This window comes from Battus philenor, unplaced genomic scaffold (genome assembly GCF_028537555.1).
Source record: "Battus philenor isolate CCGP_79_NKW_IND1 unplaced genomic scaffold, ilBatPhil1.0.hap1 SCAF_91, whole genome shotgun sequence".
Lineage (NCBI taxonomy): Eukaryota > Metazoa > Arthropoda > Insecta > Lepidoptera > Papilionidae > Battus > Battus philenor.
This window is the reverse complement of record NW_027181761.1, coordinates 3,130-13,771: the sequence shown is the minus strand read 5'-3', so window position 1 is coordinate 13,771 and position 10,642 is coordinate 3,130. Positions and strand designations below refer to the sequence as shown.

Sequence of the window (10,642 nt, the reverse complement as noted above, 5' to 3'; positions counted from 1 at the left end):
TATGGTTTAAATATTTTAATTTAAATTTGTTTTACATATAAATTTTAGTGTTAATTTTTAATTATTTTAATAATTTTAAAATTAAAATATAGTAGTAATTAAAATTAAAAATTTAAGAAATTAAGATTTAGTATTATTTAATAAATTATTAACAAATTTTGTGCCAGCAGTTGCGGTTATACAAAAAATAATTTAAATTTTATCAGTATATAATTAATATTATTTTAAAGAAAATAAATAATTAATTATTAAGTGAAATTTTAATAAATTAAAATTTTCATTATAAAATATGAATTATTAAATTTTTTCAAAAACTAGGATTAGATACCCTATTATTAAAAATTAAATTTAAAATGCTAAAATAGTATATAATTATTTATAAAAACTTAAATAATTTGGCGGTATTTTAGTTCATTTAGAGGAATCTGTTTATTAATTGATAATCCACGAATAAATTTACTTAATTATTTAATTTTGTATATCGTTGTTAAAAAAATATTTTTTTATAAAAATAATATTTTAAAATTTAAATAAAAATTTAACTCAGATCAAGATGCAGATTATAATTAAGAATATAATGGATTACAATAAGAAATAATTAAATGGATAATATTTTTTAAAAAATATTGGAAGGTGGATTTAAATGTAATTTTATTTAGTTTAATAAAATGATTTTAAATTAAAATATGTACATATTGCCCGTCGCTTTCATTTATAAATTGAAATAAGTCGTAACAAAGTAGAGGTACTGGAAAGTGTTTCTAGAAAGAACAAATTAGAGCTTGAAAAAGTATTTCATTTACATTGAAAAGATATTATATTAATAATTAATTTGAGGGGGAAAAATTAATAAATAAAAAATAATAAAAAAATTTTTAAAATATAGATATTTAATGGGGGTTAAAGTATTTATAAAGAAAAAATTAAAAATTTTATAGTGAATTAGTATTGTAAAATAAATTTTAAATATTTGAAAATTAATCAAAATAAAAGTAAATTTAATTTATTGTATCTTGTGTATCAGAGTTTATTAATAAAATTTTTTATGAAAAAAATTCTCGAATTTAAAAGAGTTAATTAATTATAAAAGTTAATGTTGAATAATTATTTTTAATAATTAATTAGAAATGAAATGTTAATCGTTTTTAAATATATCTAGTTTTTTTAGAAAAAAATTTAATTTAAAATATTTTATTATATAATTTTTATTAATTAAATTTTTATTAAAAAATATTCAATATTTTAAGGGATAAGCTTTAAAATAAAATATTATAATATATAAATTAAATTTATAATTTAAAATTTTAGAATTTATATTGTTAATAAATTATAATTTTTTATAAATAATTTAATTTATTTTAAAATTTAAAATTAAATATTTAATTTTTTATAAAAAAATAATTTATAATTAAATAAAAATTAATTATAATGATAAAATTAGTATATTAAAATGTAGATAATAAATTTATATTTATTAAAAATTAAGTAAAGGAATTAGGCAAAAATTTATATTCACTTGTTTATCAAAAACATGTCTTTTTGAAAATAATATAAAGTCTAATCTGCCCACTGATAAATTATTAAAGGGCTGCAGTATTTTGACTGTACAAAGGTAGCATAATCAATAGTCTCTTAATTGGTGACTTGTATGAAAGATTGGATGAGATATAAACTGTCTCTACTTAATTAATAAAATTTAATTTTTTAATTAAAAAGTTAAAATAATTTTAAAAGACGAGAAGACCCTATAGAGTTTTATAATTTAATTAATTAATTATTAATATATAAATTTTAAAATTAGAATTAATTAAATTATTTTATTGGGGTGATAGAAAAATTAAAATAACTTTTTTTAAAATTTAACATTAATTTATGATTTAATGATCCATTAATAATGATTATAAGAAAAAAATTACCTTAGGGATAACAGCGTAATTTTTTTTTTTAGTTCTTATAAGAAAAAAAGTTTGCGACCTCGATGTTGGATTAAGATAAAATTTAAATGCAAAAGTTTAAAATTTTTGATCTGTTCGATCATTAAAATCTTACATGATCTGAGTTCAAACCGGTGTGAGCCAGGTTGGTTTCTATCTTTAGAAAAATATAATATTTTAGTACGAAAGGATCAAATATTAAAAATAATTTTTATAAAATGAATGTTATTAATAAATTAATAACTATTTTGGCAGAAAAAATGTAATGATTTTAGAAGTCATGAATATATAATTATTTTATATATATAGTAAATGATACTAAAAGATATAATATTATTTATTATTGGAATATTAATTATAATTATTGGTGTTTTAGTAGGGGTTGCTTTTTTAACTTTATTAGAACGTAAAGTTTTAGGTTATATTCAAATTCGAAAAGGACCTAATAAAGTTGGTTTTATAGGAATTTTACAGCCTTTTTCTGATGCTATTAAATTATTTACTAAGGAGCATACTTTTCCTAATTATTCTAATTATATATCTTATTATTTTTCTCCTGTTATTAGATTTATTATTTCTTTAATATTATGAATATTAATTCCTTATTATTTTAATATAATTAGATTTAATTTAGGAATTTTATTTTTTTTATGTTGTACTAGTTTAGGAGTTTATACTGTTATGGTTGCTGGATGATCTTCTAATTCTAATTATGCTTTATTGGGAGGTTTACGAGCAGTTGCTCAAACTATTTCTTATGAAGTTAGATTAGCTTTAATTATATTATCAAGAATTATTTTAATTATAGATTTTAATTTAATTATTTTTTTTTTACCAAGAAATAATTTGATTTTTATTTTTAATAATTCCTTTAAGATTATGTTGAATATCGTCAAGATTAGCTGAAACTAATCGAACTCCTTTTGATTTTGCTGAAGGGGAAAGAGAATTAGTATCAGGGTTTAATATTGAGTATAGAAGAGGGGGATTTGCTTTAATTTTTTTAGCAGAATATTCTAGAATTTTATTCATAAGATTATTATTTATTTTAATATATATAGGAGGTTATAGGCTTAGATTAATTTTTTATTTAAAATTAGTTTTTATTTCTTTTTTATTTATTTGAGTGCGGGGAACTTTACCTCGATATCGTTATGATAAATTAATATATTTATCTTGAAAAGGGTATTTACCTATTTCATTAAATTTTTTATTATTTTTTATTGGGGTAAAAATTTTTTTAAATTAAATAATATTTTTAGTATAAATTAATAGAATAAGTATTCTTTCTTAAGTTTTCAAAACAAATGCTTATACAAGCTCATTAATTTAAGTATTAATTAAAAATTAAGTTATCTCAAAATTTATTAATAATAGGATTAATAATAAAATAAGAAAAGTATATAATAGTTAATAATTGGCCAGTAATAATGTAAGGGTCTTCAACTGGTCGTGCTCCAATTCAAGTTAATAAAAAAATAGTAATAATTATAATTCAGAAAATAATTTGGTTAATAGGATAGAATTGAATTCCTTGTATTTTTTTATTAAATGTAAATGGTAAGATAATTAAAATTAAGATAGATATAACTAAAGCAATTACTCCTCCTAATTTATTAGGAATAGATCGTAAAATTGCATAAGCGAATAAGAAATATCATTCAGGTTGAATATGGATAGGAGTTACTAATGGATTAGCAGGAATAAAATTATCTGGATCTCCCAATAAATAAGGATTAGTTAAAGTTAAAAGAGTTAATAATAAAATTAAAATAATGAATCCAATTAAATCCTTAAATGTAAAAAATGGGTGAAAAGGAATTTTATCTAAATTACTATTAATTCCTAATGGATTATTAGATCCTGTTTGATGTAAGAATAAAAGGTGAATTATTGTTAATATAAGAATAATAAAAGGAAATAAAAAATGGAAAGAATAAAATCGAGTTAGAGTAGCATTATCTACAGCAAATCCTCCTCAAATTCAATTTACTAATATAGTTCCTAAATAAGGAATAGCTGAAAGAAGATTTGTAATAACAGTAGCTCCTCAAAAAGATATTTGTCCTCATGGTAAAACATATCCTATAAATGCAGTTGCCATTAGAACAAATAAAATAATAACTCCAATTATTCAAGTAAATTTTAAATTGAAAGATTCATAATAAATTCCTCGTCCAATATGTAAATAAATACAAATAAAAAAAAAAGAAGCTCCATTGGCATGTAATGTTCGAATTAATCAACCATAATTTACATTTCGACAAATATAATTAACACTATAAAATGCTATTTCAATATTTGCTGTATAATATATAGTTAAAAATAAACCTGTTAAAATTTGAATAATAAGACATAAAGCTAAAAGAGATCCAAAATTTCATCAAATGGAAATATTAGAAGGAGAAGGAAGATCAATTAATGAACTGTTAATAATTTTAAGTAAAGGATGGGTTTTTCGTAAGGTTGAAAATTTATTTATCATTAGAAATTAGATGAACGAAGTGGGCCGAAAAAAATATTTGTAATTTTTACTACTGCTACGAGTGCAATAAATAAATAAATAATTATTATTGTTATTAAAAAATATGTTTGATTATTATATAATTTAGATAAATTAATTTTATTTTCATTATTAAAAAAAATATAAGGATTAAGAATATCATTTATTTCATAATTGAAGAAGAAATTAAGTCAATTTATATTATATATATATATTATTGAAATAAAGAAAATAATAATAGAAAAAAATAGAAAAATATTTTTTAAATAAATATTAATATTAAATATTTCATTGGAGGCAATTCTAGAAACATAAATAAATAAAACTAATAATCCTCCTAAAAATACTAGGAATAAAATATAGGAAAATCAATAAGTATTTAATAATATGCCAGATAGTATACAAGTAAGTAAAGTTTGAATAAGAATTATTAATCCTATTGATAAAGGATGATTTAAAAATAATATAATAAAAGAAAATAATATAATTATTAATGAAATAAAAATTTTAATGATATCAAAGAATATTTTAATAAAAATAATAATTTTGGAGATTATAGATAAAGAAATTCTTTTTCTTTGAAGTTTTTAAAGAAAAAGACTTATTTTTGATTTACAAGACCAATGTTTTATTTAAACTATAAAAACTACTAATGATAATAAATATGATAATAGTTATTTTAATTATATTTATTTTTGGGAATATAATTTTTGCCTCTAAACATAAACATTTATTAATTGTTTTATTAAGTTTAGAATTTATTGTTTTAAGAATTTTTTTTTTTTTTGTTATTACTTTTAATAATATAGAAAATGATACTTATATAATAATAGTTTTTTTATTATTTTCAGTATGTGAAGGAGCTTTAGGTTTATCAATTTTAGTTTCTATAATTCGTACTCATGGTAATGATTATTTTCAAAGATTTAATTTATTATAAAATGATAAAATTTTTATTTATAATAATTTTTATAATTCCTTTATGTTTTTTAAAAAATATATTTTGAATGGTTCAAATAATAATAATAGTGATTATATTTTTATTTATAAATTTAAGTATTAATATTTATAATTTTAGAAATTTAAGATATATAATAGGTTGTGATTTAATTTCATATGGGTTAATTTTATTAAGAATTTGAATTTGCTTATTGATAATTATAGCAAGAGAAAATTTGAATAAAATAAAATTTTACTCAAATTTTTTTTTATTTAATGTTTTAATTTTATTAATTATATTATATTTAATTTTTAGTGTAATAAATTTATTTTTATTTTATTTATTTTTCGAAAGAAGATTAATTCCTACTTTATTATTAATTATTGGATGGGGTTATCAACCTGAACGAATTCAGGCAGGAGCTTATTTATTATTTTATACTTTATTTGTTTCTTTACCTATATTAATAGGAATTTTTTTTATTTTTCATAACTTAAATTATATAATTATATATTTTTATAAATTTTTTAGAATAGATTATTTTTTATTATATTTATCAATAATTTTGGCTTTTTTAGTAAAGATACCTATATATTTTGTTCATTTATGACTTCCTAAGGCTCATGTAGAGGCTCCGGTTTCAGGTTCAATAATTTTAGCTGGAATTATGTTAAAATTAGGAGGTTATGGACTTTTACGAATTATAATTCTTTTTCAAAAAATTGGAATAAAATTTAATTTTATTTGAGTAGTTATTAGATTATTAGGTGGTTTATTTATTAGATTAAATTGTTTTTGTCAAGTTGATATGAAATCTTTAATTGCTTATTCGTCAGTAGCCCATATAAGATTAGTGATTTGTGGTATTATAACTATAAATTACTGAGGTTATGTAGGTTCTTATATTATAATAATTGGTCATGGTTTATGTTCTTCAGGAATATTTTGTTTAGCTAATATTAATTATGAACGTTTACAAAGACGAAGATTATATATTAATAAGGGGATAATAAATTTTATACCTTCGATAAGATTGTGGTGATTTTTATTAATATCCTCAAATATAGCAGCTCCACCTTCAATAAATTTAATGGGAGAGATTAGATTAATTAATAGAGTAGTAGGATGATCTTGATTATCAATAATTACTTTGATTATGATTTCTTTTTTTAGAGCTGGTTATAGATTATATTTATATTCTTATACACAACATGGAAAATATAATTTAGGAATTTATAGATTTTATACAGGGGTATCACGGGAATATTTAATATTAATATTACATTGATTACCTCTTAATGTTTTAGTTTTAAAAATTGATTATTTTTTTATTTGATTTTATTTAAATAATTTAAATATAAAATATTGATTTGTGGAGTCAAAAATATGAAATTTCATTTTAAATCATTAAAAGATATTCTATTTGTTTTATTAGATTTTTTTTTTTTATTTTTTTTTAGAATAATAAGTTTTTTTTTTATAATATATTTTATTATGGAGAATTTAACTTTATTTTTAGAGTGGGAAAATTATTTCTTTTAGGTCTATAAGAGTAGTAATGTCTATTTTATTGGATTGAATATCTTTATTATTTTTAATATTTGTTTTAATAATTTCTTCTTCTGTAATTTATTATAGAGGAAGATATATACATTCAGAGTTAAATTTAAATCGATTTATTATTTTAGTTTTATTATTTGTATTATCGATAGTTTTATTGATTATTAGACCTAATATAATTAGAATTTTTTAGGATGAGATGGGTTAGGTTTAGTTTCATATTGTTTGGTAATTTATTATCAAAATATTAAGTCTTATAATGCAGGAATATTAACTGCTTTATCTAATCGTATTGGAGATGTAATAATTTTAATGGTTATTGCTTGAATAATAAATTATGGTAGATGAAATTATATTTTTTATTTAAATTTTATAAATAATGATTTTATAATAAAATTTATTAGATTTTTATTAATTATTGCAGCTATAACAAAGAGAGCTCAGATTCCTTTTAGATCTTGATTACCTGCAGCAATAGCAGCTCCTACTCCAGTATCGGCTTTAGTTCATTCTTCTACTTTAGTTACTGCTGGCGTTTATTTATTAATTCGATTTAATATGATGTTAGTTGATATAATTTTTTTAAAGTTTTTATTAGTTTTATCAGGGTTAACTATATTTATGGCTGGTATTTCTGCTAATTATGAATTTGATTTAAAAAAAAATTATTGCTTTATCTACTTTAAGACAATTAGGATTAATAATAAGAATTTTAAGAATAGGATTAGCTGATTTAGCTTTTTTTCATTTATTAACTCATGCTATGTTTAAGGCTTTATTGTTTATATGTGCGGGTGTTATTATTCATATAATAAATGATATTCAAGATATTCGTTATATAGGAGGAATTAGATTTTATATTCCTTTAACTTCATTATGTTTAAATATTTCTAATTTAGCTTTATGCGGTATTCCTTTTTTAGCTGGATTTTATTCAAAGGATTTAATTTTAGAAATAGTTAGTATAAGAAATTTAAATATATTAATTTTTTTTTTATATTATTTTTCTACTGGTTTAACTATATTTTATACTATTCGTTTATTATTTTATTTAATAATTAATGATTATAATTTATTAGTAGTTTATAATTTATATGATGAGGATTATATAATATTAAAGAGAATATTTATATTATTAGGAATAAGATTAGTAGTAGGAAGAATATTAAGTTGATTAATTTTTAATTATCCTTATATAATTTATTTACCTTTTAATATAAAAATAATAGTAATTTATGTAAGAATATTAGGATTATTAATAGGATATTTAATTAGAAATATAAAAATTTATTCTGTGAATAAATTTTTAATAACTTATAGTTTAAGAAATTTTTTATGTTTAATATGATTTATACCTAATTTATCTACTTATGGTTTAAATTATTATTTTTTAAAATTAGGTCAAAATATTATAAAAAATATTGATATGGGATGAAGAGAAATTTATAGAGGTCAAGGTATATTTGATATTATTAAAAATTATTCTGTTTACTATAATTTTTATCAAATAAATAATTTTAAAATTTATTTATTTAGTTTTATTTTATGAATATTAATTATATATTTAATATTTTTAATTTAATTAATTTAAATAGCTTATAAAAAGAGCATAATATTGAAGATATTAGGGAGATTATTAAATCTTTAAATATTTATAAAAAATTTTTTTTTATTTTTACAATGAAAATGTAATGTTTTAATAATAAACTATATAAATAGAAATATTAATGGTTATTAACCACTATAATTTAAGTTAGTAGCTTAATTTTTATATTTCATAATTTAATTGGAATTTTTTATTCAATAATATCATTAACAGTGATATACCTCTATTTTGGTTTCAATTAATTATTTAAATAAGGAGTTATTAACTCTTTCTTTTAAGTCGAAATTAAATGCAATATTTGCTTCTTATTTAAGATAAATTAAAAATTAATATTTTTTGAATGCAAATCAAATGTTTTTTATAAACTATAATCCTAATTTGTTCAATTAAGTATATTTTGATTTCATTCATGATAAAGTCCAATTAATAATATAATTAAAAAAAAAAATCTAATTTTTATTATTGTAGAAAAATTTACTAAGTTAAAACAATTAATTAAAGGGAAAATTAATGCAATTTCAATATCAAAAATTAAAAAAATTATAGTAATTAAAAAAAATGAAGAGAAAATGGTATTCGTGCAGAAGATTTGGGATCAAATCCACATTCAAATGGAGAATTTTTTTCTCGATCTATAAATGATTTTTTTGATAAGATTAAGGATAAAAGTATTAAAATATTAGAAATTAATATAATTATAATAGTTAATGTTAATAATAAATTAATTATTTATATTAAATTAAATTAAACTTTTTGATTGGAAGTCAAATATACTAAATATATTATATAAATAAATTAGTTTCCTCATCAATAAATTGAAATATAAAGGAATAATCATACTACATCAACAAAATGTCAATATCATGCTGCTGCTTCAAATCCAAAATGATGATTATTAGAAAAATGGAAATTTAAATGACGGATAAGACAAATAGAAAGGAAAATTGTTCCAATAATTACATGAAGTCCATGAAATCCTGTTGCTACAAAAAAAGTAGAACCATAAATTCTATCTGCAATAGAAAAAGAAGCTTCAAAATATTCATATGCTTGTAGAATAGAAAAATAAATTCCTAATATAATAGTAATAAATAATCCTTGAGTTATTTGAGAAAAATTATTTTCTATAATTGCATGGTGAGCTCAGGTGACTGTAATTCCTGAGGTAATTAAAATAATTGTATTTAATAATGGAATTTGAAAGGGGTTAAATGGGATAATTCTAAAGGGAGGTCATATTGCCCCAATTTCAATATTAGGTGAAAGACTACTATGAAAAAAAGCTCAAAAAAATGAAATAAAGAAAAATACTTCAGAGATAATAAAAAGAATTATTCCTCATCGTAAACCTTTTGATACAAATAAAGTATGTTTACCTTGGAAAGTACCTTTCTCGACAAATATCTCGTCATCATTGATATATTGTTAATAAAATAATTATGTAGCCTAAAATTATTAAATTTATGTTAAAATTGTGAAATCATTTAATTATTCCTGTAACTAAAGTTATTACTCCAATGGATCCTGTTAAAGGTCAAGGACTAAAATCTACTAAGTGGTAAGGGTGATTATTGTGTATTGTCATTAATTAGTTTCACTAGAATATAATGTTCTAAGAATAGAAATTACATAAGATTGAATAATTGCAACTGCTGATTCAAGAATTAATAATAAAATTTGAATAAAAATTAGAAAAATTAATATATAGGAAGGTATATTAATTCCAGTATTTCTTAATAATGTAAGAAGAAGATGACCTGCAATTATATTAGCAGTTAGTCGAACTGCTAATGTTCCTGGTCGAATAATATTACTAATTGTTTCAATTAATACTATAAAAGGTATAAGAATACTAGGAGTTCCTTGAGGAATTATGTGAATAAATATATGTTGGTAATTATTAATTCAACCATATAGTATGAATCTTAATCATAATGAAAGGGAGATAGAGAGAGAAATTGTTAAATGACTTGTTCTAGTAAAAATATAAGGAAATAGTCCTAAAAAATTATTAAATAAAATAAAAGAAAATAATGAAATAAAAATAAAAGTTGATCCATTAAATCTATTAGGACCTAATAAAGTTTTTAAATTCATTG

At 19.0% G+C, this 10,642-nt stretch overlaps 2 pseudogenes; both read left to right on the top strand.

Moving 5' to 3' along the window:
- Positions 1-2,236: 2,236 nt before the first annotated feature.
- On the top strand, positions 2,237-3,187 carry LOC137932543 (NADH-ubiquinone oxidoreductase chain 1-like; annotated as a pseudogene).
- Positions 3,188-6,044: 2,857 nt separating this feature from the next.
- LOC137932542 (NADH-ubiquinone oxidoreductase chain 5-like) lies at positions 6,045-8,523 on the top strand (annotated as a pseudogene).
- The last annotated feature ends 2,119 nt before the right edge of the window (positions 8,524-10,642 follow it).